Source organism: Erithacus rubecula (genome assembly GCF_903797595.1).
Source record: "Erithacus rubecula genome assembly, chromosome: 29".
Classification (NCBI taxonomy): domain Eukaryota; kingdom Metazoa; phylum Chordata; class Aves; order Passeriformes; family Muscicapidae; genus Erithacus; species Erithacus rubecula.
In genome coordinates this window covers 1,356,794-1,381,745 of record NC_136681.1, presented here as the reverse complement: position 1 = coordinate 1,381,745, position 24,952 = coordinate 1,356,794, and the positions used below count along the sequence as shown (strand labels likewise).

Below are 24,952 nucleotides of genomic sequence, written 5' to 3'. Positions count from 1 at the left end.
AAAAGGAAAAGGAAAAGGAAAGGAAAAGGAAAGGAAAAGGAAAAGGAAAAGGAAAAGGAAAAGGAAAAGGAAAGGAAAAGAAAAGGAAAAGGAAAAGGAAAAGGAAAGGAAAAGGAAAAGGAAAAGGAAAGGAAAAGGAAAGGAAAAGGAAAAGGAAAAAGGAAAAAGGAAAAGGAAAGGAAGGAATAATAAGTAAAAGAATCACAACAAAATTGATTAGAACAATTTTTCTACATAAATCATAATCAAAATTGCTAAAATAACTTCCAAACAATAAAAAACAAAATCAATGAAATAACATTCAAACAATTAAAATTCAAAGAATTAAAATTAAGCAAAATCAATGAAATAACATCCAAACAATTACAATTCAAACAATTAGAATTAAAATAAATCAGTAGCCATTATAATATGTTTATGATTAAAACATTATTTTCCAAAACCATTTTCAATTAAAAAGCTTAACATTACTAAAACTGATTATACAAATCATAACAAGCAACAACACTTCTAATCAGTTTGCTGTTAAAGGCCTGATCTTTACTGCTCATGTAATTTGTCTGCTGTCAATAACTTTAGGGGTATCTCTAGCAGATGGAGTAGTGATCAAATTATGTGCTTCCATTGTTGATGCCAATTGTGTCAGCTGTTTTACCATTCTCCAATTGCATAGAATGACTGACAAAACAAAACTGATTAAAACCAAAATCAAAAGCACAACGATGGGATGACACAATTTGTTTAGGATGCCAGTAGCAGTAAGTGACCACCCAAAAAGAGTATCCCACCACCTGAGTTCAGCATCCCCTTTTACCCTTTCTAAAACCCGATGTATTTCTTTCACATCGTGATGAACTGTCACAAGGGTCTTCTGCCCATTTTTATTGATTTTTCCCAAGATCCCAATTAAGTCCTGGTGAAGCAACAATTGTTTAATCAAAGTAAGGTTCATCTCGAAGGGGAGCAGGAACTAACTGATGAATCAGTGTAAAATTGGATTGCAAAAGGTGATAAGACATAACTGGAATGGTATAGGAAAAGTCACAGCCCATGATCGTGGTAAAATTACAAACACAAAAATTTAAATTATTTTTTTAGATCCACTGTTACATTTTCTACAAACACTAAGTTGCAAGCAGTTCTTACACACACACATCCATTTCCTATGTACACCAGCACTGTTGCAGGAGTCTCAACAAGGTGTATTTCAAAATGACAAATATTTTGCTCTGTGTCTAAACAGATGTCTTGGGCCACAATGGCATTGCTTTCACAAATGAAACCCTGTTGCTCCTGAATAAGGCAAGATTCCAAATTAACAGTTTGCTATTTCTGAGGAATTTCACAGGCCCATTCTCTATGCTCGAAAGGATGGAGAATAGTTCCATCGTGATTCAATCCTAATGCAATGATGGGGTATATCAAATGCACTGAAGCGTTGCGTATTGTCAACACAAAGGCTGTGGCTGTGTTTGTGATGCAGTTGTAGGTAAAGTTTACCAGATTCCACCAGGACTGAAACTTCCTTTCAAAATCATTAGCATTGTCCCAAATTATTGTTCGGATTTCAGTAGGGAAGATGACTTCTTCCCCTTCCCTTATAATTGAGGCAGCAACTGTTTGCATCCAAAACTGTACCTGGATACAGCTGAGGGCTAAGGAGATGTTATTTTAAGCAGTACCAAGAGCATCAATTATCAATTTGTGATAATTTACATTTGCCTTTTCCCAATTTGGCAAAATGCTTGATAACCACTGTTGCATCCCCAGGACTGTTAAAGAGGACTGCAGAGGTTGTTTCAATTTGGTCAGGTCTCTGGTGGTGGCAACCAATTTGTTCATTAATACCTTTGAATCAATGCTATTTAAAATTCCCAATCCTGTTCCCACAACACCGGTTATGTCTCTTGCCATGCGTTTTTTGGAAGGAGTCTGCTGCCACAGCCAGGTGGTCCACCCCTGAAACGAAGTTTGTAAAAAAGGTGAACATTTTTGCTGAATTTTTGAAACATTGTTTTGCATCAATAATTTAACTTGTTTGAGGGACCACACCGGATTAAACAATATTTGTTGTTGTCCAGTTTTCTTAATTATGTAAGGCCCAATTTCAAAAATTTTCAGGCTTAGTATAACCGGTGGTTGGGTAGTAGGTGTTACAACATTAACATTGAGTTCCCCTTTATATTTTGTATTGTTTTTCCCACACATAATTTTTGGGAAAATTGTACAACAGTTCAATTTTGAGTTTGAATCTTCACAAAATAAAACACAGCTGTAAGTCTCTGTGCCATAACTGTATACAGTTTCCATGAGGGATTCAGCAATTAATCTTCACATTCCATGGCATTATTCTGTGAAAGGTAAACACAACAGAATCTGCCACAAAGAGGCAGGAGGTTAAAATGATGGAACTATGCAGACAGAAATTCTGTTAACTTCCCAATCATTTTGCTGCCAAGAAGGAAGCCACTCTGTACCTCCTTTAAACACAGCATAAGAGTCAGTGTAGTTGCAAACAAAGGAGGCACTCCGCACTTCAAACTGGAAAACACCCCAAATAACCATCAGCACCCAACCCAAGAGTCACCCTGTCCCCCAGCAGTAATTTGCTCAGCAGAAGCATCAGTGAACAAAGAATTAGTGAACAGAGATTGTTTGGGGGAGAAAGCAGAGGCTACTTTAATTATTGAGGCAGGTTTGTCATCCCTGTTGCCCAAGTTCTCAGTTGCTGTTATTGCCAGATTTTTTACAGTTCCTTCTGTTACTGAGGATTTCTGGGCCATCCCGTCAAGGGAGGGCAGTCCCAGTAGTGGCTGTCTTCAAAAACATCACTTCCTGAGAAGGTTTTTGAATTTTCTCTGAGGCAATTTGCAAGTTAGGGCTTTCTAGGTGGGAAATTATTTTCTGTTGCACATCCCTCACTTCTTTTTCTTCTCCCCCTATCAATACATCATCTATGTATTGGTACACAGCTACGGTGTCAGGTTTGGGTTTTTGGATTGGCCATACAGGGGAGTTTTGCAAGTCCTGTATAACCGGTTTGATCTCTTCTTTGGCACCAGAGAGAAGAGGGTATTGTTTTACATTTTCAGGTAATTGCATAGGTGATTTATGGCCAATGGTGAATTTTATTTCATGTATAATTTGCAAGCAGGCAGCTTTTTGAATGTTTTCTAAGAGTTGGTCAGGGGTGCCAGTTATAGCTAGAGGATCACCTCTTTCTAGGGGGCTAAGTCCCCCAGCCCAGTAGGCTGCACGCTGTGTCAGAGACCATGGAACACGAGCATTTCCAGTTGTTAAGAAAACTCCAGGCCGCCAGTACCCACTGGATTCTTGTTTACTTAAATTAAGTTGATCTTCTCCAGTGAGTGAAACTCTAAAAACATACTCGGTCTCAGATTCTTGGGGGAGACGTGAGTATTCTTTCTTTAATTTGACCAATTCAGTAGCAGTGTATGGTATTTCTTTGGAGGTTATGTGGGGGTCAAAATCCTCGTCATTCAGGTATCTATACTCCATTTTAATGAGAGGTCTCATTCTAGAGCAGCAATTTTCCCCACACTTTTGTATGTGTACTAGTTCTCTCTGTGGGTATATCTGCTTTATGTGATATGTTTCCTTTTCTTGTTTCATTAGGTGTATCTGCATGTTGTGAGGCATGTGATAGTTGTAGCAAATAGTTGTGATTTCTTTCCTGCTCTAGTTGGTTTTGCAGAGTTTCTACCTGATTTGTTTTCTGTTCTAGTTGGTTTTCCAGAGTTTCTACCTGATTTTTTTTTTCCTGTAATAGTTTTTGCAAAGCAAAACTTCAGCTGAAAGACAAGTGCCTAGAATTGAGCAAAGTATGGTTTTATTTTTCTTGCTCAGTTTGAATTTCGTTTCATGTTGCAAAGAATGTATTCTATCGATCAAATTTTCTAAATTAAACCAATTACTGTGTGGCCAGTCTTCCCCTCCCTTGGGAGGGTCTGGCATTATACTTAGCTAGTAAACAGTAAAATGCAACTTTATCATTTTCAGACATTTTCATGAAGGGACTAAAACCACTCTCAGGGAGACACACTTAAAGTTACACAAAAAGCACAGCTGAGACTGTAAATCCCTCCTCGTCCCTGGAGCGGGTGAAGAGACACACTGCTTGGGAGGTACTAACTTAACTACAAAAACCACTTGTCTCTTTGCGATCCCAAGTAGTCAAATACAACAACTAAACAACAACAATAACAATATTCTGCGAGTTATGATTATGTGCGAGGGGGAAAAACCACTTCAGGGAGGTCAAGGCTTAACACCCAGACTTTTGCTGGGGACAAACCCCTCTCTTCCCTGGGTGGCTGAGGAGACCAAACCGCTTGGGAGGTTCTCTTTAGTTGCACAATGATTGTCTCCTCAACTACACCAAGCAGCTAACAACAAAAAACACAAGTCCCATCTTTTGCTCAGTTGAGATCCTTTCAAAAATTCTCCGATAACTGGAATGGAGTTGATTATCCACCTGGGTCTGTGTGTAGATTGCGGGAAGAACCCAATACCACCTCCCTTGCTTTCTAACACTGTTCAGTCCTTACAGCACTGACAGGCTAGGTGCGGCTGAAATGGCACAGGTCTTCCCCTGGTACAAAGTGCACAGAAAACCCCAACTCCTCCAGTATCGGGAATCCAATTGCCGACTACGCCAAATAATGTCACAATCCGCCAACCCAAGTGGGAGTTGTGACGGGTACTTTTATGGATCTCAGAGTGCAAAAGACACAGCAGGGGACAAAACCAGTTTACTTCTACAGAAATGCACTTTATTTAGTGCCAACCAAAATGTGATAGGGGGACAGAGAGAGAGAGAAAGAGAGAGAGAGAAAGGGGGGTCGGGATTATAGCTACCAAGACGGGCAGATGAATCCTCGTGGAGTCAGCCAATAGATGTCTGTTGCCGTCTGGGGAGATCTCAGGGGTCTCCTCTAAGAAAGTTACTTTTATAGTCCTTTCCCAAAGGGAGTGGCTTCTGGCCAAAAGGTGGAAATTTTTATAGACTATTGTATGTGGAGCTCATTATGCTGAGGAAGAGGTGTAAACAGGACACTTCAAGGCACACTCAACCGTCTTTGTTGTTATGAACAAACACAGGGTAGCCCATACTGACATTGTTCTTCCATCTGTGGGAGCTTTGTTGAGTAAGCACCCCATGAGTAGTTGTCATGAGAAACCAGTCCTGATAGTCCTGGTAGGCATCACCTGCAGAACAGTCACTTGGCGTTCCTCCCATCCCTGGCCAGCGCAGGCCTCAGGCAAGGGTTGTTGGGCAGAAACAGACAAGAGGCTCGGACGGACTCTCACACAGCCTCCTGCCTCTGCAGACACAGCTGATCACCGGGACATAAACAGTGAGCGAGGATCCGCCCGCTCCAGCCCGTTCCCACCCAAGACCAGCGTGGCCGCTGCCGCCCCCTCCCGCCTGCGCTCCTGCCTGCTCTCGGCAGCTGCCATACTGTAACTAAGCACTGGAACAGTGTGCTTGCATCTAAAGGAACTGACACCGAGTTATCTATTCTGTTCTGTTAGCAATTTTAAAAACTGCTGTTGTTTTCTGCTTGTATGGTAGATATATTAGTAAAAGAGCTGTTATTCCCACCCCCCTTATCTCTGTGTCAGAGTCCTTGATTGAAACAATTATAATACTTGGGGGGAGTGGAATTAAAGTCTCTATTTCGAAGGAAAACTTCTGCCTTTATTGGCAGACACCTGTCCATTCAAACCAGGACAAACATGTATTTATTATATAACTCTAAGCTCAGTGCTTCTGTGCTACCTGGGAGGTCACACAGCAAACACTGAGGAAGACCCAGAGCCTTCATTGGAAACAAGACCCCGAAAGGAGGAGAGACCCCAACCACTGGTGACACATGCACAACACAACAGAGTGACGTAGATTTTAGGAATAGAAACTAGGAGGAGCTTTCTAGAAAATTCTGTATTAATATGCATTAGTAAACAGTATATAAATGAAATTTTGGCTTGACTGATTTGGTACGTGCAGAAGGGAGAATCCCTCCCTGTAGAAGATGTTACACTCCCTAAAGCATACCCCTGAGATGCCATCCCATGAAACAAAAAAATTCCTTCAAACGTAACCCTCCTTCCCTACCGAAAACTCCATTATCTCTTAAGATTTCTATTGGCTCTTAAAGTTACAAGTTAATTGGTTCTTTTCTCACTTGAAGTTTTAAGATAATTGGTTAGTTTGTAAGTTGTAGTTTTTATTGGTTAGAAACTCAGTCCTCTGGAAACCTATATAAAGTGTTTTGTTATCTGATATTATTAGATCGTTGCTAGCGTCCCCTTCAAGGACAATAAAGTTATCCTTGGAACTTTGCAGCACGATCTCAAGCCTTTTGTTCTTCACTAGTGAGTAGCTAGGGACTGCATCCAGAGTTCAGAAGTACCTGGACTAAGGGCTGTAGACCCTGGGGTTGGGAAACACCCAACTCTAAAAAAAAAAACAGCTACATTTTGACGCCCGGACGGTTTCTTCGCACCCTAGCAAGACCCTGTGAGCAGTTCTTCTATCTGCCTCCACATCGCCAAGCCGTCTGGAGGTGTAAGTTATTGTTTTATAAGAACTCACACCAAAAGTCCAAGACTCGTCCAGCAACCCCAGACACCGGACTGGGATTGGATGTCGCTAGCAGCAGCCAGCAAATCCGACCTTCTCTGCTAATATCTGGTGGGCACTTAGCTTTTTAATGCGCGCATTTTTATAAGGTCAAAAACAAGTTGGTTTTTTCTTTCCTTTTTTTTCTCGTTTTTTTGCTGGCTAGCCAAGAAGATCCATGGGTGGTTTGCTCACCAAACCCTCCCTAACCCCCATGGAAAAAGGCTTTTATTCCCAAATTATTATTCTTTTATCTGCTAACAATTTTTAATTTTCTAAAAACTCCCTTTCTAAGTCTACCTTAAAATCCTTTGTTAAATTTATATTCCTTCATTTTCCTGATACTAATTCTCACTCCGTCACGTCTGAAAAGTTTTGGCAGGCTGTGGGAACTCAAATTTACTTTTTACAAACACAGCAAAAATTCGCAGCCGCTAATTCATCCTTTTATTTCAAGAGATAATAAGAGGAACACGCTCTGCGCCCCCCCAGCTATCTGTGTTTTTTCCCACCCCCGCTCTATCCCCCGATCCCGGTGGTCCCATTTCACGACGTCCTTCCCCCGCCAGCCCCGAGCCCCAAGTCCCCTCCTTCCCACTCCGCGTGTACAAACAACACCCCGCCTTGCCCCGCAGCCCCGCTCGGTCCCGCCGCGGAACAGATGCCCCTCCCCCCACGCGCACAGCCGGGGCGAGCCGCAGAAACCGCGCTGCCGCCCGCCCCGGGGCCACAGCCGGCCGCACAGCAAAGTCAAGCCTCCAGCTGCGCACCCCAGCACCCCCCCCACCGTGCATGGCCCCCCGGCTTCACATACCATGATAGGCGCCGCTTCCCCCTCCCCCTGCCTTTTTCCCGCGACAACCCCCCCGTGTCAGTATCAGTCTCACCCTCCCCCTGCCTTTTTCCCGCGACAACCCCCCCGTGTCAGTATCAGTCTCACCCTCCCCCTACCTTTCCTCAACCTGCATTTTACAACTCCCCTCATCCCCCGCTGTTAATCCCCTCAGGGGCCCTCTGTGCTCCCTCACTCCCTACAGGTGCCACAGAAACCGCACTCCTCCAATATTCCAAGGGCTCCCAACCCCCGTGTTCTCTCTCTAACCCCCCCTCCCGCTCCGCTTCCCTCGGCTCCTGCTTCCATTTCTAATGCACCACTGCCATCGTGTGGCGAAACCGTGTCATGCACTCAGCCAAACAATTCCCAAACCCCGCTACCCCACCCACCCCCCGCTCCCCCCTCCCAGCCGTGCGCTCCCTTGCCTGTCTCCGCGCCCCTCACCCAAACCCTCCCCTCTCATTCGAAAAAACACCGCAGACGACGTAAATATTCTACGTCTTCTGAGAACACTGATTCTTATAGTTCAGAATATGAACAAGATCCCTGAAACAATGTTAAGCTATTAGCCACACAAAATGGTGATTGGCAAGTAGCTTAAAAAATTTCTGCTTTTCCTGTAACGTACAAAGCAGGTCGCAAAAGACATTCTACTAATAATGCTCATTGGAAAGCTTTTTATTCAAAACAATTAACTGAATTATCCAAAAATTGCAAAAGAAAATGGTAGAAATACCCAAATTTTTAAAAACTTTTTAGAAGCAATTTTTTCTGCACACATTTTAGTACCACATGATTTAAAAAACCTAGCACAATGCCTTTTGTCACCTGCTGAGTATATGTTATTTCAAAGACATTGGAAAAAACACCTTAAAATATTATCTGATAATTATGCAAAAGATCCAAATTGTCCAAATTTTACAGTAGAACAATTAGCTGGAGAAGGCAATTTATCAAAGCCTTCAGTTCAGGCAAACACTTTGCCCAGTGACACATTGCAAGACATAGCCAATGCAGCAAAAACATCCATACTTCTCACACCTGATGATTCCACCCCTACCATGCATTTTTCTAACATCAAACAAAAAATAGATGAAACCTTTATTAAATTTGTAGACAGACTAAAAGATGCTTTGGAAAAACAAATTGAGAGCGCAGAGGTGAGAAAAGAACTGTTATGCAAACTTGCTATGAGCAATGCCAATGACCAATGTAAAACTATTTTGAGGTCCTTGCCTCTTGACACAGAGCCCACCATTGAACAAATGGTGGAAACCTGCATATGTCACATGTCCACTGAAAACACAGTAGCCCAAGCAGTGGCCAAGGGCATTGCTGAAGGAGTCACAGAAGCCTTTGCAGCAGTGACATCCAAAGAAAATGCCCGATGCTTCTACTGTGGGGAACTTGGACATTTTGTAAACAATTGCCCAGACAAGCCACAAATCCAACACCCCCTCAGCCATCATCCTAAGCCCCAAAAACAACAAAAGCACCCACAGAATCCAAAAAACGGACATTCAACGCAGGAAATGGCCCTGCGCCAAGACATCAAATCAAAAGCCATTCAAACCCCTGTCCCACCTATGAAAATCAGTCAAATTCCGGAACGCATCAAAATGGTTCAACACACACCCAGATATCGTTGGGAACCCACCGCTGACTGGTAAATTCCTTGCCTTACAACTTCACAAACGGAGATTTTTACCATGTTCCTACAGGAAAGCGTGGGCCACCAGATGGCCCTTGGGACATTCTCATATTTGGTGATACTGTACACAGCCCAAAGCAAATTTTTGTCTTGCCAGAAATTCAGACTGTTCAACCTGGACAAGAAATCCTTGTCCAGCTTCTCTGCACAGACACACCCTTTTTCCTTTCACAGGGCACACCTATTGCACAAGCCTTCATGCTTCCAACACACTACAATGAACAAATCCCTCTTAACCCTACCGTGTTGTGGGTACAAATTATGGGATCCCAAAAACCCATCCTGGAATGCAACATCCTCTGCAAAGGTGAGAGAATCCTCAGACCAGGAATGATCAACACTGGTGCAGATGTCACCATCATTGCTCGCTAGGAATGGCCATCGAACTGGGACCTGCAATCAGTAGCTGGCATGATTTCTGGAACTGGTGGCGTCACCGTGTCCATGCAAAGCACAAACAATGTTGTCATCAAAGGACCTGAAGGCAAGTTGGCAACTGTCCACCCGTTCGTGGTCAGAGCCCCCATCACCCGTGGGGCAGAGATGTTCTATCCCAATGGGGAGTCTCCCTTCGAGTCCAATGTCGGGATTTCTGATTGGGGCCACTGAAACGTGCGCCCTACCACCGACCCCACGGCTCACATGGAAAAGTGACAATTCTATATGGGTCGAGCAGTGGTCCCTGTCAAAAGTCAAACTGCGCGCACTGCATGCCCTGGTGGAAGAGTAACTCGCCAAAGGCCACATCACTGAAATCACAAGCCCCTGGAACACTCCTGTTTTCGTCCTGCAAAAAGCTGGAACAAACAGATGGAGGCTTCTCCAAGACCTTCGCAAAATCAACGACGTCATTGAAGATATGGGATCCCTTCAGCCTGGCATGCCTTCTCCTTCAATGCTGCCTCAAAACTGGATGCTTGCTGTCATTGACATCAAAGACTGTTTTTTCAGCATTCCACTGCACCCAGAAGACGCCCCACGCTTTGCTTTCTCTGTTCCCTCTCTCAACAAAGAAGCTCCCCTCAAAAGGTACCACTGGCTTTTCCTTCCCCAAGGACTCAAAAACTCTCCCACCATATGACAATGGTATGTGGCTCACGTTCTTTCCCCTCTTCAAAAAGCATTCCCAGATGCAATCCTGTATCACTACATGGATGACGTTCTCATTTGTGCCTCAGAAAAGACTTATTTAGACAAAGTAATAAAAGCAACCATCGAAACCATCGAAAAAGCTGGATTTGAAATCCTTGAAGATAAAGTACAGTACACCAGCCTGTGGAACTATCTTGAACTTCAAATTCGAGAAAGAACTATCATACCTCAGCAGCTTCACATCAAAGACAATCCAAAAACCCTAAGAGACCTACACAGTCTGTGGGGATCCATCAACTGGATACGCCCCCTCCTGGGAATCCCAACAAAACAACTCACCCCCCTGTTCAACCTTCTCCGTGGAAAAGAAGGCCTCGACTCACCTTGCACCATCACACCAGAAGCTCAACAAGTCATTGTCAACGTCCAAGAAGCCCTCTCCTCATGCCAAGCTCATCGGTTTGAACCTGATCTGCCTTTCCAATTTGCCATCCTAGGAAAGACCCCTCACTTTCATGGACTGATTTTCCAATGGTACCCCAAACTCACAAACCCTTTGTTAATCCTTGAATGGGTTTTCACAAGCAATCAACCTGCAAAAAAAATTACCACGTTTCAAGAAATTATGGCACTCCTTATAAAGAAAGCCAGAACTCGCCTCCGCTCTCTCGCAGGGTGTGAATTCACATGCATATACCTGCCACTTACCACTGGTAATCTAGAACATTTGCTCCAAACCAAGGAAGGTCTCCAAATTGCTCTAGATAGTTATACTGGCCAAATTTTAATTCAATTACCAAAACACAAGCTTTTTAATAAAGATGCAATTTTTCATTTAATTCCAAAATTAGTTCAAAGCAGAACCCCCCTCAAAGCCTAACTGTCTTTACAGATGGCTCAGGCTCTTCTCACAAGTCAGTTATGACTTGGAAAGACCCCAAAACCCAAAACTGGGAATCAGATATTCAAACAGTGGAGGGATCTTCACAAATTGCAGAGCTAGCAGCCGTTGTTAGAGCCTTTGAAAAATTCAAAGATGAATCTTTTAATCTAGTCACAGACTCAGCCTATGTAGCCAGTATAGCTATGAGAGCAGAACATGCCTTTTTAAAAGATGTTTCCAATCCAAAACTGCACCAATTAATGTCTACACTGATATACTTAATTTCTCACAGAAAACAGCCTTACCACATGGTTCATGTAAGGTCACACACTGATCTCCCAGGTTTTATTACAGAAGGAAACAGACGAGCAGATGCTCTAGTAATGCCCATACAAACTGCGAATGTACCTGACATCTTTGCTCAAGCAAAGCTGTCACATGCATTTTTTCATCAAAATGTGCCTGCTCTTATGCAAATGTTTAAACTCACAAAAGACCAAGCAAAAGCCATTGTAGCACTGTGCCCAAGCTGTCAAACTTACCAAATACCCTCTACGGGTACAGGTGTCAATCCCAGAGGTCTGAACAGCTGCCAGCTGTGGCAAACTGACGTGACCCGCTTCCTATCATTCGGGAAGTCCAAATACGTGCATGTGTCAGTTGACACGTTTTCTGGAGCAGTTTTTTCATCAGCACATGCAGGACAAAAAGCCACTCATGCTATTAAACATTTTCTCCAAGCTTTTGCCACTCTGGGAGTTCCACAAAAAATTAAAACTGACAATGGTCCCGTTTACAAATCTCAAAATTTAAAAAAGTTTTTCAGTGAATGGGGGATTGAACACACCACCGGCATTGCTGCAAACCCTACAGGACAATCCATTATAGAAAGAACTCATCAAACCCTCAAAAGAGTTCTCAACCAGCAACAAAGAGACACAAAAATTTTATATCCGGTTGAAAGACTTTGCAAAGCTCTCTATGTTATCAATTTTCTAAATTGTACAACTTCAGAACCCGACCCCCCAATTATCCGTCATTTTTCAAACTCCACACAAGCAAAACTCACTGAAAAACCACCAGTGCTGGTAAAAGACCCAGAAACACACCAAATTTCTGGGCCCTTCCAATTAATCACCTGGGGAAGGGGATATGCTTGCGTATCCCTGCCATCTGGTCCAAGATGGTACCCAGGAAAAAACATAAAACCATATTTGGGCACAGCAAAACAAACTTCTTCAGGCACCAAAAAAAATTCTCCTGAATCAAACACAAAACCTCCTCAAGACCAAACCAGCTCTGCATGGAGATGCAGGCGTCACAGAGCACTCATATACCAAAGGAAAAATCGTCCTGTCACTCAACAGCAGATGAAACAGAAAACCAAGCAGCCTTTACCTGCCTCAGATAAGCCTTAAGCTGAAATTAAGTTTTTTGTAGTTTTAGTTTGAAAAATATTAACCTTTGTAGAATTTTTTTGTTTTGTTTTACTATTACTTTTGTTAAAATGTTTAACCTTATACTCAATTTTTATGTTTAGTGTTAAGAAAAAGGGGAGAAAAGGGAAAGGACAAAATCCTCTCCCTCCTCTCTCCAAAATAATGAATTTTGCTTGTATTTCCTATCAGAAGCCTCATCCTTGTTCAAATATGAAAATTATCCTCGTTGATGTTGTTTTCACTGCTGCCCGGATGTTCTTCAACATACCTCATGCCTTCAGCTGGATGAGCCCACAACCCAGCCACAATATTTGGGTGACCTTAGCAAAGACATTGTGTTTATCCCTAGGCAGCCTTGACAATCCACTTTCCACGTTTAGTGGGAATTCCATTCACAGCAGATGAATGGCCCGTTCAAAACTCAGAACTTCTCAGCACCACAGGTAAGAGACCCAATCCCGTGGACACTTGGGATGATTGAACAAAAATTTTGCCAAATGCCCTCAAGGAACCCCAAGAATTAGATTTGCTGGGGTCCTTCAAAGCAACATACTATGTCAAATTTTACTTTAAACGTCCAAGACAAAATATACAGGAATTGGATTTGCACAAAAACACATACAGAAAAGACATATCACCCATCAATAAAGCATACAATTATCCAGATTGGTGTAATTACACCGCTCCCACAATTTCAGAGTCCTCACTTCATCCCAAGAAATTGCCCAAAGGAATGTTTCTCATCTGTGGTGATTGGGCCGGAATCCCCTCTCGTCTCCAGGGGGGACCTTGTAGCCTTGGCAAGCTTTCTATCCTCACCCCCAACACTACCTTATTAGACAATTAGAAGAAAAATAGCAATTCAAAACGTGAAAAAAGATCGTACAATGAATTTGATGAAAATTGTGACCCCAAAATGTATATTTGGAACAAACCAAAAAGAATTGCGGCCTCCCTGTTTTTACCATGGGTAGCAGCAGCAAAAACCCTTGGTGACATTGACCATTTAGGGTGCTGGCTTAGCAAGCAGGCCAATGCTACATCTGCTGCTTTGAGTGACCTTTTGAAAGATGAAGAAACCATAAGACATGCAACCCTGCAAAATCGAGCAGCAATTGACTTTCTGTTTCTTTCTCACGGACATGGCTGCAAAGACTTTGAAGGAATGTGCTGCTTCAACCTGTCTTCCCGCTCCACATCCATTCAAGAAAACATCCAAAAGCTGAAAAACCTCGTGAAAACCTCAAAACCGAAACCACTCCAGACTGGGTCAACAACCTTTTTAGCCAATGGGGATTGACTGGATGGGCTTCATTTTTGGTCAAAGGAATCGTGTGGATTTTTATTGTTATTCTTGTTGTGTTAGTTATGTTTTTGTGTTTAGTTCAATATTTTAAGAAAACTGTTAAAAACACTCTTGTTGTAAATATAGAGAGAGGAATTGTAGAAGATGTTACACTCCCTAAAGCATACCCCTGAGATGCCATCCCATGAAACAAAGAAATTCCTTCAAATGTAACCTCCCTTCCCTACCAAAAACCCCATTATCTCTTAAGATTTCTATTGGCTCTTAAAGTTACAAGTTAATTGGTTCTTTTCTCACTTAGAGTTTTAAGGTAATTGGTTAGTTTGTAAGTTGTAGTTTTTATTGGTTAGAAACTCAATCCTCTGGAAACCTATATAAAGTGTTTTGTTATCTGATATAATTAGACCACTGCTAGCATCCCCTTCGAGGACAATAAAGCTATCCTTGGAACTTTGCAGCAGGATCTCAAGCCTTTGTTCTTCACTAGTGAGTAGCTGAGGGCTCTGCATCCAGAGTTCAGATGTACCTGGACTCAGGGCTGCAGACCCCAGGGTTGGGAAACACCCAACTCTAAAAAAAAACCAGCTACACCTCCCCGTACCCCCGGTCGGTTTTGCTTATGCATTATTCACCGAATCATACCTCTATTGCACTCAAATTACTGCTAAATTTTGTATTTACTCAAATTTATATAACTCATACATTTTAATTGTATTCATTTATACACCATTGATATTATTAACAAATTACTGTTAAATTTAACATTGTGGTTTGATTAATTGGACGAAATAGAACACATCCAATATCCATTTATAACATAAACAAATGTCAGTTCTTATTATTGAGGAGCTTGGATTTACTTTGTATGGGTTACCTTGCTGATCGGTGTGAGTGCAAATAAACTCAAGATTTTAATCCAGCTCCTGGGTCTCCCTATGTATCCTTTGCAGAGAGTAAAATTTGCTGGCCTGTGTACCTCCAAATGCCACAGTATAAATGAAATTCTATTTAGATTATCTATTAAAAAATCTTTAACCAAATAAAACAAATAAAACATTTATTTTAAACTATATTTAGGTATTTTTTATATTTATATTTTTCTGTCTTCTACACCCAGCCCTCCCTGTGGGTGTCCTGGCACCCTTGGGTCCCTCTGGGGGAGGGCACCTAGCACAACCCCCCCATTTGCACTCAGCTTCTTCTTTGTCACAGCGTGGCTCCCTCTCTAAGGACTTTGGGGTGCCCTGAATAACATTGGAGCCCCTGAGTCTCCACCCCCTTCCCCCCCTCAGCCCTTTTTCTCACCCCCAAAGAAGGCACAGAAGGATTCCAGCTGCCCCGGGCAGGAGCACGGGGCTTTATTCGAACCCTTCCCACGGTCCATCTCCCCAAGAAGGGACGGTGCTCACACAAGGAAGGGGGGGCAGCCCCCAGAAGGGCTGAAGTTCCTCCTCAGCACCGCAGACACAGGCGAGGAGAAGCAGAAAAAGGGAGTGCCAGCAGAGAGGACACAGCAAGAAAATTAGGATTAAGGCGCAGGATGAAATGGAAAAAAAAATTAAAAATTAAAAAACACCTGGCATGGTGAATGGGGCACACACAGAGAGGGACTAAAAACAGGGACAGCAAACGGCACACACCCATGGGAACCAACAGCACAGGGAGCTCCACAGAGCCACAGAGAATAAAACAGGAACACGAGTGAGGCACAGAGAAGGACGCAGGAAGAGACACAGTGCCAAACACACAGCAAGGACTGAGGGATACAGAGACAAAGAGGGAAACAAGAACCCCCAGAAGAAACGACCACGGCACGTGCGGGAGTGGCAAACATGGCCAAGGAGCAGCACAGGGACAGAGACAGAGAGGCAAGGCCAGCAGGACAGAGGCTCACCAAGAGAGGGGACAGTCAGGGAGAAGCACTGGCCAGCAGTCAGACTGGGCAGGGCTCCTTTAGCACAGGAATATTTACAGTAGAAGCAATTCCCTCCTTTTCATCTCATTTTTATTTAACCCCCCACAACTCAATTCATATCACAAGGAATGTGCAGTCCTGCCTTTTCCCTGTACAGTGTTTGTACAGAGGACCTGTGCCCAGCAGGCACTCATGAGTCATTGAATAAATCCAGGTTTATATTTCAAAGCTTCTCCTTCTGGCACTGCATGTTTCAAGATCTGGGCTGGCATGTTCGACTCCCCTCACGGCCACAGCCAAGAACAATTGATCAGATTTTGCAGTGAATTCCCACTAAAACTCAGGTATAATCAGTGAGAAGAAAATCCTTTGGGGTTTAGCTCCATCTCTCACCTCTTCCAAGTGTAGGGAAGATGGCCTTTTGTCACACATCACAGCAGCAGTGACGGATCAGGGCTTTTTTTTTTTTTTTTTTTTTTTTTTATTTATTTAATAAAAGGGGAATAAAAATAAATCAGGTCTGATATAAATGTCTCCAAAACCCATTAAAGCTTTTTAAACCCAAGATGACTATGATTCCTGAGTTCATTCTTCTATTCATACCTGTTTTGCTATCGTTAAATCAATCAGCTTCTTTTAAGAAATAGTAAATCATCATGACAAAACCTCTGGCTCCTCATTATTTGTACTTACAGTCACTTGTAGGATGCTCTGCAGTTTTTTTTCCCATACTACACCGGAGAGAGGATGGACATTAACGACACACATATACACAGTTTTCTGGATTTCAAAAAGTTAAAAAAGCCTGTAATAAAAATGATATAAAGTAATATTGTGTCTCAGACTGTTCAAGAAAAGGGAAAGCAGAGCTTTAATGTACCACTAAGAGATGTTGAATAAATCTTCTCCATGACTTTGCACACAGTAGTAAAATCTTTTTGTCCAAACAAAAATAAGATTTTTTTACCAAACAAGTTAGGTCTGTATGAGAACAGCTCAGGAGGCTTTCAGGGCAGATGAGGATGGCAGACCACAGAATGTTAAAGATGAAGTGTTAGTTCCCTGAATTAATGCTCTGACGTAGCCAAATGTTTTTACAAAGAGATGTAATAGTTTCTTCTCCTTGTTTCTGAGTTCCCAAGCCATCCTGTAATTCATCACCTGCACTAGTGCAGAACAACCTGACATGGGTCAGTAAAATATCCGGCTGCTGAGCTCCGAGCCACACGTCCCCAATGTAAACAGAAGTCAGGAACACAAAAACAGCTGTGGGAGAAAGATCAGAGAAAAGCCAGAAGAGCTATTCTTCTATTTCCATACAAAAATACCAAGCCAAGCTGTTTGCCTCCAGGACTGTGTTTTAAAATAGTTCCCTAACTCTTTTCCTAAAGGGAAAATGTGCAGTGCCTTTTCCCATGCAAAGCCAATGATCCTGCCCCCAAGAAGAAAAAGAACCAGTTTCCTGTTACATAAAACAGCTTGAAATCTGACCAGTCAGATGCTGTCATGGACCAGCAATAGGGATCAGCATCCAGGCCCACGGTGATTTGTTTTTAGCAGACTGTTTTCCCTCTTGGAATTACATTTCTTTTATACCTTTTGTTCAATTTCACTCCTTGAAAGGGAAGTTCTGTGTGAATATCATGCAGAGGTCCAGAATGGTGGTGCTGTTTTATTTTTCCCAACAGTCCCTAGCTTTGTGTGCTCACAGACTATTCTGGAATTCAGAGGTCCAGTGGGGTTGGCTTTGGATTGACCTTCAACTCTGGTCCCACTTAGTGCAAACACAATTTGTGCCAGGGTGAGTGAACTCATCGCCTCAACTTTTCTCTCCAAAACATCCCCTCCTTTTTTCCCTGTAGGTGAACTCAGACTCACTCCTCACTTCCACTGGTCACCCAAGGGTCCATTCTGCTGCCCACAGTGACCCCAGGGAGGTCCCTTTGCCTTTCTCCTGCCCCTCTCCAACCCGAGTCCGCTCCTCTGCTCGCTCTCCCCAGCCTTCTTTTGTTAGAAAGATACTGGACAGTAAACTGTACAACAGACTTTAGAAACTGCACAAAGAATAAGAGATCCAGACCAAACCCAACCACCCCCACCACTGCTCCACCCCAATTTTGGGAGAAATAGTGATAGTATATAAATACTCTTCTTCCATTCTATTCAGTCCTTAGTTGCACATCCCCAGAGAGGATTTACTCCTTTTTGTTCGCGACAGCTCCTCTCTCTCCAGCACAAATCCCACTGGTCAGAGACACAGACAGAGCAGACCTAAGGCAATGGCTCCGGCAGCACCTGCAATTCTCAGCTCCCTGTTCCCTGGAATGCTCATCAGAGCGCTCGTGGCAATCACACCTCACTGCAGAAGTCAAAGGATCCCAGCTTTCACACTTGTGCTCTGATTGCTCACTGTGGGGTTTTATCTGTGACAGGTGACACCAATTCAAATATAAAGTCCTATTAGTCAATTTTTATTCCTAACTATTTCAGAAATTAAAAGGATGCTCATTTTTCTTATTGCATTTTTTGCCTAATTTTAACAGAACCATTTTCATCCCAGACCCTGCTTGTCAGTTATTCAATCCTTTACCACTGGACTTTGCACAAAGGGATACTCGGGGTCTGCATCACATGATATCCCAAAGAGAAACCCCCCACAAAACCTGACAGAGAAAGATTTCGAGGTGCCCCAAAATTCCCACTTAAAACTCTCCCCAGAAAATCTTTTAAAACCCCCCCAAAAAACACAAACCCCCTGTAAAAACTCCAAAATTCTGCCAAAAAACTCTGTTAAAAATACCTTTTACAAAACACTTAAAGAATCAATCCTTTAAAAGAAAATCCTACAATCCTTAAAAGAAAAAAAGAAAAACAGAAAAAAAAAGCCCCAAAATCCCAAAAAATCGATCAACAGGCATTAGCAATTGAGCCCAGAGCGATCGAGCAGCAGGCATTACTAATGGAACCAGAGCCCCTTAATAAATGGGGTTTTTGCCTTCTTTTGGCAGAATTTTGGGACTTTTTTTTTTTTTTTTTTAAGGAATTTGAATTTGTTTTTGTTTTTGCTTTTTTTAACAGGATTTTTTGAAGAAGTTTTTTGGAGGAGTGTTGGAGTTTTTAAAGGGGTGTTTGGTTTTTTCGGTGTTTTTAAAGTTTTTTGTGGGAGGGTTTTAAATGGGAATTTTTTTGAGCTTTATGAGGGGTTTTTTAGGGTTTTTATTTTAGGGATTTTAAAAGGGCTTTTTTGGGGAGGGGGCTGGTTGAGGGTCTTTAGAGAATTTTTTGGGATTTTTAAAAGATTTTTTGTTTTAAGTTTTTCTGGGATTTTCTTAAGGATTTTTTGTTCAATGGGGGCTTTGGAGGTTTTTAAAACTTTTTGGGGGAAGGTTGGGTTTTTTGTGGGTTTTGTGTGTCCCCCTTTCAGACACAAACCAAATACTGCAGGTCTCCCTTTCACTCAGCATCACTGCCTCTTCTGGACAAATCCCACTACTGCTGTTTCCTTCCCCAGGCAGTGCTGCCCCCTTTTGGACATGAACCGTTACTGCATCCTTCACCCTTCCTGATCTGTGCTGCCCCCTTTTGGACACAGCCTGGTACTGCAGGCCCCTCTTTTCGAGTGGTGCTACCCTCTTTGGACAAAACCCGGCACTGCAGCCCCCCTCTCCGAGTAGTGCTGTCCATTGTAGACACAACATAGTACTGAAGCCCAACCCCCAGAGCAGTCCTGTCCCCTTGTGAACAAAACCAGGCACTGCAGCCTGCAGCCCACCCCCCCCTTCTATTAGCAGTGCTGCCCCCTTGTGGACACAGCCTGGTACTGCAGACCTCACTCTCCAAGCAGTGCTGCCGTGTTGTAGAACCTTCCCCCGTCAGTGATGTTCCTTTGTGGACACAACCCCGTACGGCAGCCCCCCCCGCTCCGCCTTCCAAGCAGTGCTGCTACCTTGTGGACACAGCGTGGTACTGCAGCCCCTTCTTTCAAGCAGTGCTACCCTCTTTAGACAACACACCTGGCACTCGAGCCCCCTCCTCAGAGCAGTGCTTTCCCCTTGTGGATACAGCATGGGTACTGAAGCCCCTTGCACCATGAGCAGTGTTGTCCCTTATGGACACAACCAAGTTCTCCAACACCCCCCCCCCCCCCGCCCCGAGCAGTGTTGTCACCTTTTGGACAGAAACCCATAGTGCAGCCAACCCCTCCCCGAGCAGTGCTGCCCGCTTGTGGAACACAGCACTGTACTTCAGCAACTCCCACACATACCAAAGAAGTGCTGCCCTTTTCTGTACACAACCTGGTACTGCAGCCCTCAGCCCCCTCAAGCAGTCCTGCCACCTTGTGGACAAAATCGGCACTGATTCCATGCCACTCTACAAACATGCTGACCCCATTGTGGACACAGCCCGGTAATGCAGCCCCCACCTTGAGCAGGCTGCTCCATTCTGGTCACAACCCGGTAATGCAGCTTCCCCATCTAGATTAGTGCTGCCCCCTTGTGTACACAACCCAGTACAGCAGCTGCCCCCATCCCTGTGCAATGCTTCCCCCTGTGTGGACACAGCATGGCACTGAACCCTCCCCCCAGCTACTGAGTTATGCTTCTCTCCTTTTTGGACACAACCCAGTACTGCAGCCTCCTCCTTCCGAGCAGTGCTGCCCCCTTGTGGACATAACCCATTCTGCAGGCCCCTCTGCCTGAGCAGTGCTGCCCTATTGTGGACACAGCCCAGTACTACAGTCATCCCCCCCCGCAGCTGTGCCGCCCCCTTGAGGACACAACCCAGTAGTGCAGCCCCAATGACCCCAGAGCAGTCCTGTCCCCACCTGAAAAAAACTCGGCACTGCAGCTGACCCCTGGCCATGAGCAATGCTGCCCCCATGTGAACACAATCTGGTACTGCAGCCCCTCCCACTAAGCAGTGCAGCCTCTTGTGGACAAGGCATGGTACACGATTCTCCTCATTCTGAGCAGTGCTTCCCCCTTGTGGACACAGCATGGTATTGCAGCTGCCCCCCTTTGAATAGTGCTGCCACCTTGTAGACACAGCATGTACTGCGGTCACCACCCCCCTGAGCAGCGCTGCACCACTGTGGACATAACCTGGTTCTGCAGCCCTCACCGCCCCCGAGCAGTCCTGCCCCCTTGTAGACAAAACTCTGAACTGCACCCCCACAAGGACTGCTACTCCGTTGTGGACACAGCTCCATACTGCAGCCCCTCCCCATCCCCCGAGCATTCTCTCTCCTTGTGGACACAACCCAGTACTTCAGCCCCCACCGTTTCCAAGCAGTGCTGCACCCTTGTCACCATGGTCACTGTCAGAGGCTGGATGAAATCAATGTCCCAGACACCTCGGGATGAGCTGTCAGTCAGTCACACAGTGAGCTGGTGCTGACCCAGGCTCTGATTGCCCGAGCAATCACAAGTCCCACCTGGGGGGAGGCCCATGAAGGCCCAGGGGCTCAAAACACGGAGCAGGCGCTGAGCCCATAGTCTGTACCCCTGCCTTCTGCTGGGGGCTGTGTCTCACCCACCTGGAACCCGAGGAGCTAGTAGCCATGTGTGCGTATTTCTATAGAGCTTCTGTCTTTCTGTCTCTCTCTTCCCTCTCCTTCGAATGCTCTTTCTATGGAACAGTTCTGGGTACCTCAACAACTGAAGTGTTTAAAAGTTTCTAGATTAAATGGGCAAAGTTAATGAAGTTCCTGCTAAGATAAGTGTTTTATGTTGAGTTGAATGCTATATAAAATCCTTTTACAAAGTTCCTTGACTTTTTACACTTGCCAGTAAAATTTTGTGTCATTTTGACCTCCTGAGAATACCTGACTGGAGTTTCTCCTATGCACCCAGCTTGAGTAAAGGAACCTTTGGTTACCCTCAGCATTTCAGTGTTCTGGGGTGTTTCAGCCCCTCAGGCTCACAGTGGCCTCTTGTTTCCATGGGGCCCTGCAGTGTCACACTGGCCCTTGGTTCCATGAGCATCTGGAGTGTCACACATTTGGCAGTGCTGCTATCACGATCCACTCAACCCTAGTGGGAGTTGTGATGGTTCGTTCAACTCCAGGGTGCAAAAGACAAAAGCAAGAGACTCAGGTTTGTTTAGCAGAAAGCAGAGAGAGATAAAGGGATAAAGGAAGCAAAGTAAAAGGAGAGAGAGAGAGAGAGAGAGAGAGAGAGTGAGAGGGAAAGAATGGGATATAGCTACCAACTGATGGGACACATCCTCATGATTGTCCGACGAGACACGTCTTCAGTCCCTTGGGGAGAAGGAAATCTTGGTCTCTTTCAGAAAGTCACTTTTTATAGTCCTTTTTCAAAGCGTGTGGCCTCTGGCCAAAAAGGTGGGAAGATTTATGGACTATTGTATGTGGACATCATTGACCCAAGAAACAGGTGCAGGAACAGGATGTTACAGCCAGTGCCCTGCTGAGCACAGTGTACCATGGCAAGCACCAAGCACACCTACAAACAGTCCTTGGCAAGCATCCACCTGGGCCAGGCCAGAACTCGGGTCCAGAGTGGGGGATGGGGTCCTGGGCTCTCAGTCTCTGATGATGGTCGTGAGGCAGATCAGAGAAACTTCAGACCGACACTTACACTTACTCCCAGTGTGTTGATGTTTTGAGTTCATCTGACTCCACCTGGTGCAGCAGTGCCCTGGAAGGAAATTTAAAAGTCTATTTTAGGGCAAAGGCAAACAAAATCCTTGATTAAAGTTATAGAAAAAATTTTAAATGGATAGGTTTCCCAACATCACTTTGGTCCAGTGTGTTCCCAGTTGCCCCAGTTGTCCCTAGCACAGCCCTAGTCACTCCCAGTACTATCCCAGTATAAGTCCAGTATGAGTCCAGTCTCTGCCAGTAGGGCCCCACTCACTCACACTTGCCCCCAGTTGCCCCAGCATGGTCCCAGTTTTTCTCCCAGCACAATCCCAGTCACTCCCACTTAGGTCTCAGTCACCACCCCTATGGTCTCAGTCACTGCCAGTATATCCCAGTTGCCCTGAACAATCTCATAGTCATTTCCAGGCACTCCCAGTTACCTCAGCATGGTTCACTTGCCCCCAGTTTTATCCCAGTTGCTCCTGGTATAGTCCCAGTGCCACTCAGGGTTGTTTTGGGGTTTTATGGTGGGGAAGGGAGTGTTTGCAGAATGCAGAACTCCAAAGCTGATCCCAGTCACACCCAGTCATTCCTTATTATGATGCAGCTTGTCCCCAACACTGTCCCTGTTGCTCCCAGTTCCTCCCATTTTCATCCAGTGTGTTCCCAGTTCTCCCATTCGCCTCCAATATAGTCCCAGTCTCTCCTAGTATGAGTCCATCACCCCCAATTGCTCCCTGTCAATGCCAGCATGACCCCAGTAGCCTCCAGTATAATCCCTGTGACTCCCAGTCTCTCCCAGTATATCCCCGTCACCCCCAGCATGCTGCCTGTCACTCTCACTTCTTCCCAGTTGCTTTCAGCATGATTCCAGTTGTTCACAGCCACTCCCAGTCCATCCCAGTATGATTCCAGTCCCCCTCAGTGTGATCCCAGTCTCACCCAGCATGGACCCAGCTGCTCTCCCTGTGATCCCAGGATGATCCCAGTTGCTGCCAGCATCATTCCAATTGTTCCCAGTTCCTCCCAGGATGATCCCTAGAATAGCCCCAGTCTCTCTCAGCGTGGTCTCACTATCTCCCAATTGCTCCCAGCCTGGTTCCAGTGCCCCCAGTATGGTTACAGGCAATCTCATAACATCCCAGTTGCCCCATTAAGGTTCCAGTTGTCTCAGAATGATGCCAGTCTTTCCCAGTTACTCCCAGTTGTCTCCAGCCTGATCCAAGTTTCTGTCAGTGTACCATACTCCCAGTTGCTCACAGTAGGATCCCTGTATGGCCTCAGTCCCCTCAGCATGGTTCCAGGACCTTCCAGTTGATCCCAGTGGCTCCCAATGTGTCCACATTTTCCTCCCATCATGGGCCCAGTAGCTCCCAGTAGGCCCCAGTCAAGTTCCATTCCCACTCACTCTAATCCCAGTGGCTCCCAGGATGAATCCAATAGGACCTGTAGTCACTCCCAGTATGGTTCCAGTCCCTCCTAGTATGATGTTTCACCCAGTCACCGCCAGTACAGTTCCAGTCATCTCCAGTATGACCCCAGCCACTCCCAGACTCTCCCAGTGTTATTCCAGTCATGCCCAGAGTGGCTCCCTGTCACTCCCAGTACAGTTCCAGTTGTGGCCAGCACTTTTCCATCACTCCCAGTCTGATTGCAGTGTGATCCCAGTCATTCTCAAATATTCCCAGTACTATTCCAGTCACTCCCAGTATGATCCTAGCTATTTCCAGTAGGATCCCAGTAGGAATGTGACATGGGTAGAGCTGCTCCCATTATCATCCAATGTGGTTCCAGTTGCTCCCATTTCCCCTCACTGTGGTTTCAGTCTCTCCCAGTGCATCCCAGTTGCCGCCAGCATGTTCCCAGTCACCCCCAATTGTCCTCAGCTGCTTCCTGACTGATCCCAGTTGCTCACAGCCTCTCCCAGTCACCCTCAGTGCAGTTCCAGTTGCTGCCAGTATGATCCAGTATGATCCCAGTATTTCTGAGCATGGCTCCAGTTGCTCCCAGTTCCTCCCAGCGTGATCCCAGTTGCCCCCAATTGCCCCTAGCATAGTCCCAGTCACTCCATAGATGATCCCAGTCCCTCTCAGCATGGTCCCAGACATTCCTAGTTGTCCTCAGTATAGAGTAGTAGCTCCCAATGACTCCCCAGTAGCCCCCAGCGTGGTCCCAGTTCTCCCCAGCATGGTCACAGCTGTTCCTGGTGTGGTTCCCCCTTCCCCGAGCAGTGCTGCCCCTTTGTGGACACAAGGCAGTATTGCAGCCCTTTTGGACCCTAAGAAATGCTGCCTCCTTCTGGACACAGCCTGGTAAGACCCCCACCCCCTTTCCAGGGAGTGCTGCCCCTTGCAGGCAGCGCTTGGTACTGCAGCTCCCACCTCAGGCACTGCTGCCCTCCTGTGGACACAACCCAGTACTGCAGCCCTCCCCACCCCGAGCAGTTCTGACCCATTGTAGACACAGCATGATATTCCAGCACACCCCTCCCCTTGATCAGGGCTGCCCCCTTTTGGATGCA

At 45.1% G+C, this 24,952-nt stretch overlaps 2 protein-coding genes and 1 long non-coding RNA gene across 4 annotated transcripts in view; 2 read left to right on the top strand and 1 right to left on the bottom strand.

Annotated features, from left to right (window-relative positions):
- Window positions 1-24,952, top strand: part of STARD7 (StAR related lipid transfer domain containing 7) — a gene marked incomplete at its 3' end in the record, with an annotated part of 234,570 nt that overhangs the window by 9,191 nt on the left and 200,427 nt on the right. The window lies entirely within an intron of this gene.
- The window catches only part of LOC306813449 (uncharacterized protein), a 98,801-nt gene continuing 96,389 nt past the window's right edge, over window positions 22,541-24,952 (top strand). Inside the window, exon 1 of one of the 2 annotated variants that reach the window (XM_079328908.1) lies at window positions 22,541-22,939. The gene's annotated coding sequence lies outside the window, so the exon portion shown is untranslated. The remainder of the gene's footprint in view (window positions 22,940-24,952) is intronic. The other variant, XR_013776986.1, reaches the window with a different exon arrangement.
- Window positions 22,762-23,699, bottom strand: LOC306813457. The gene is made up of 2 exons (XR_013776989.1): window positions 23,570-23,699; window positions 22,762-23,508 (listed from the first exon to the last, which is right to left on the bottom strand). It is a non-coding gene; the product is annotated as an uncharacterized lncRNA (long non-coding RNA).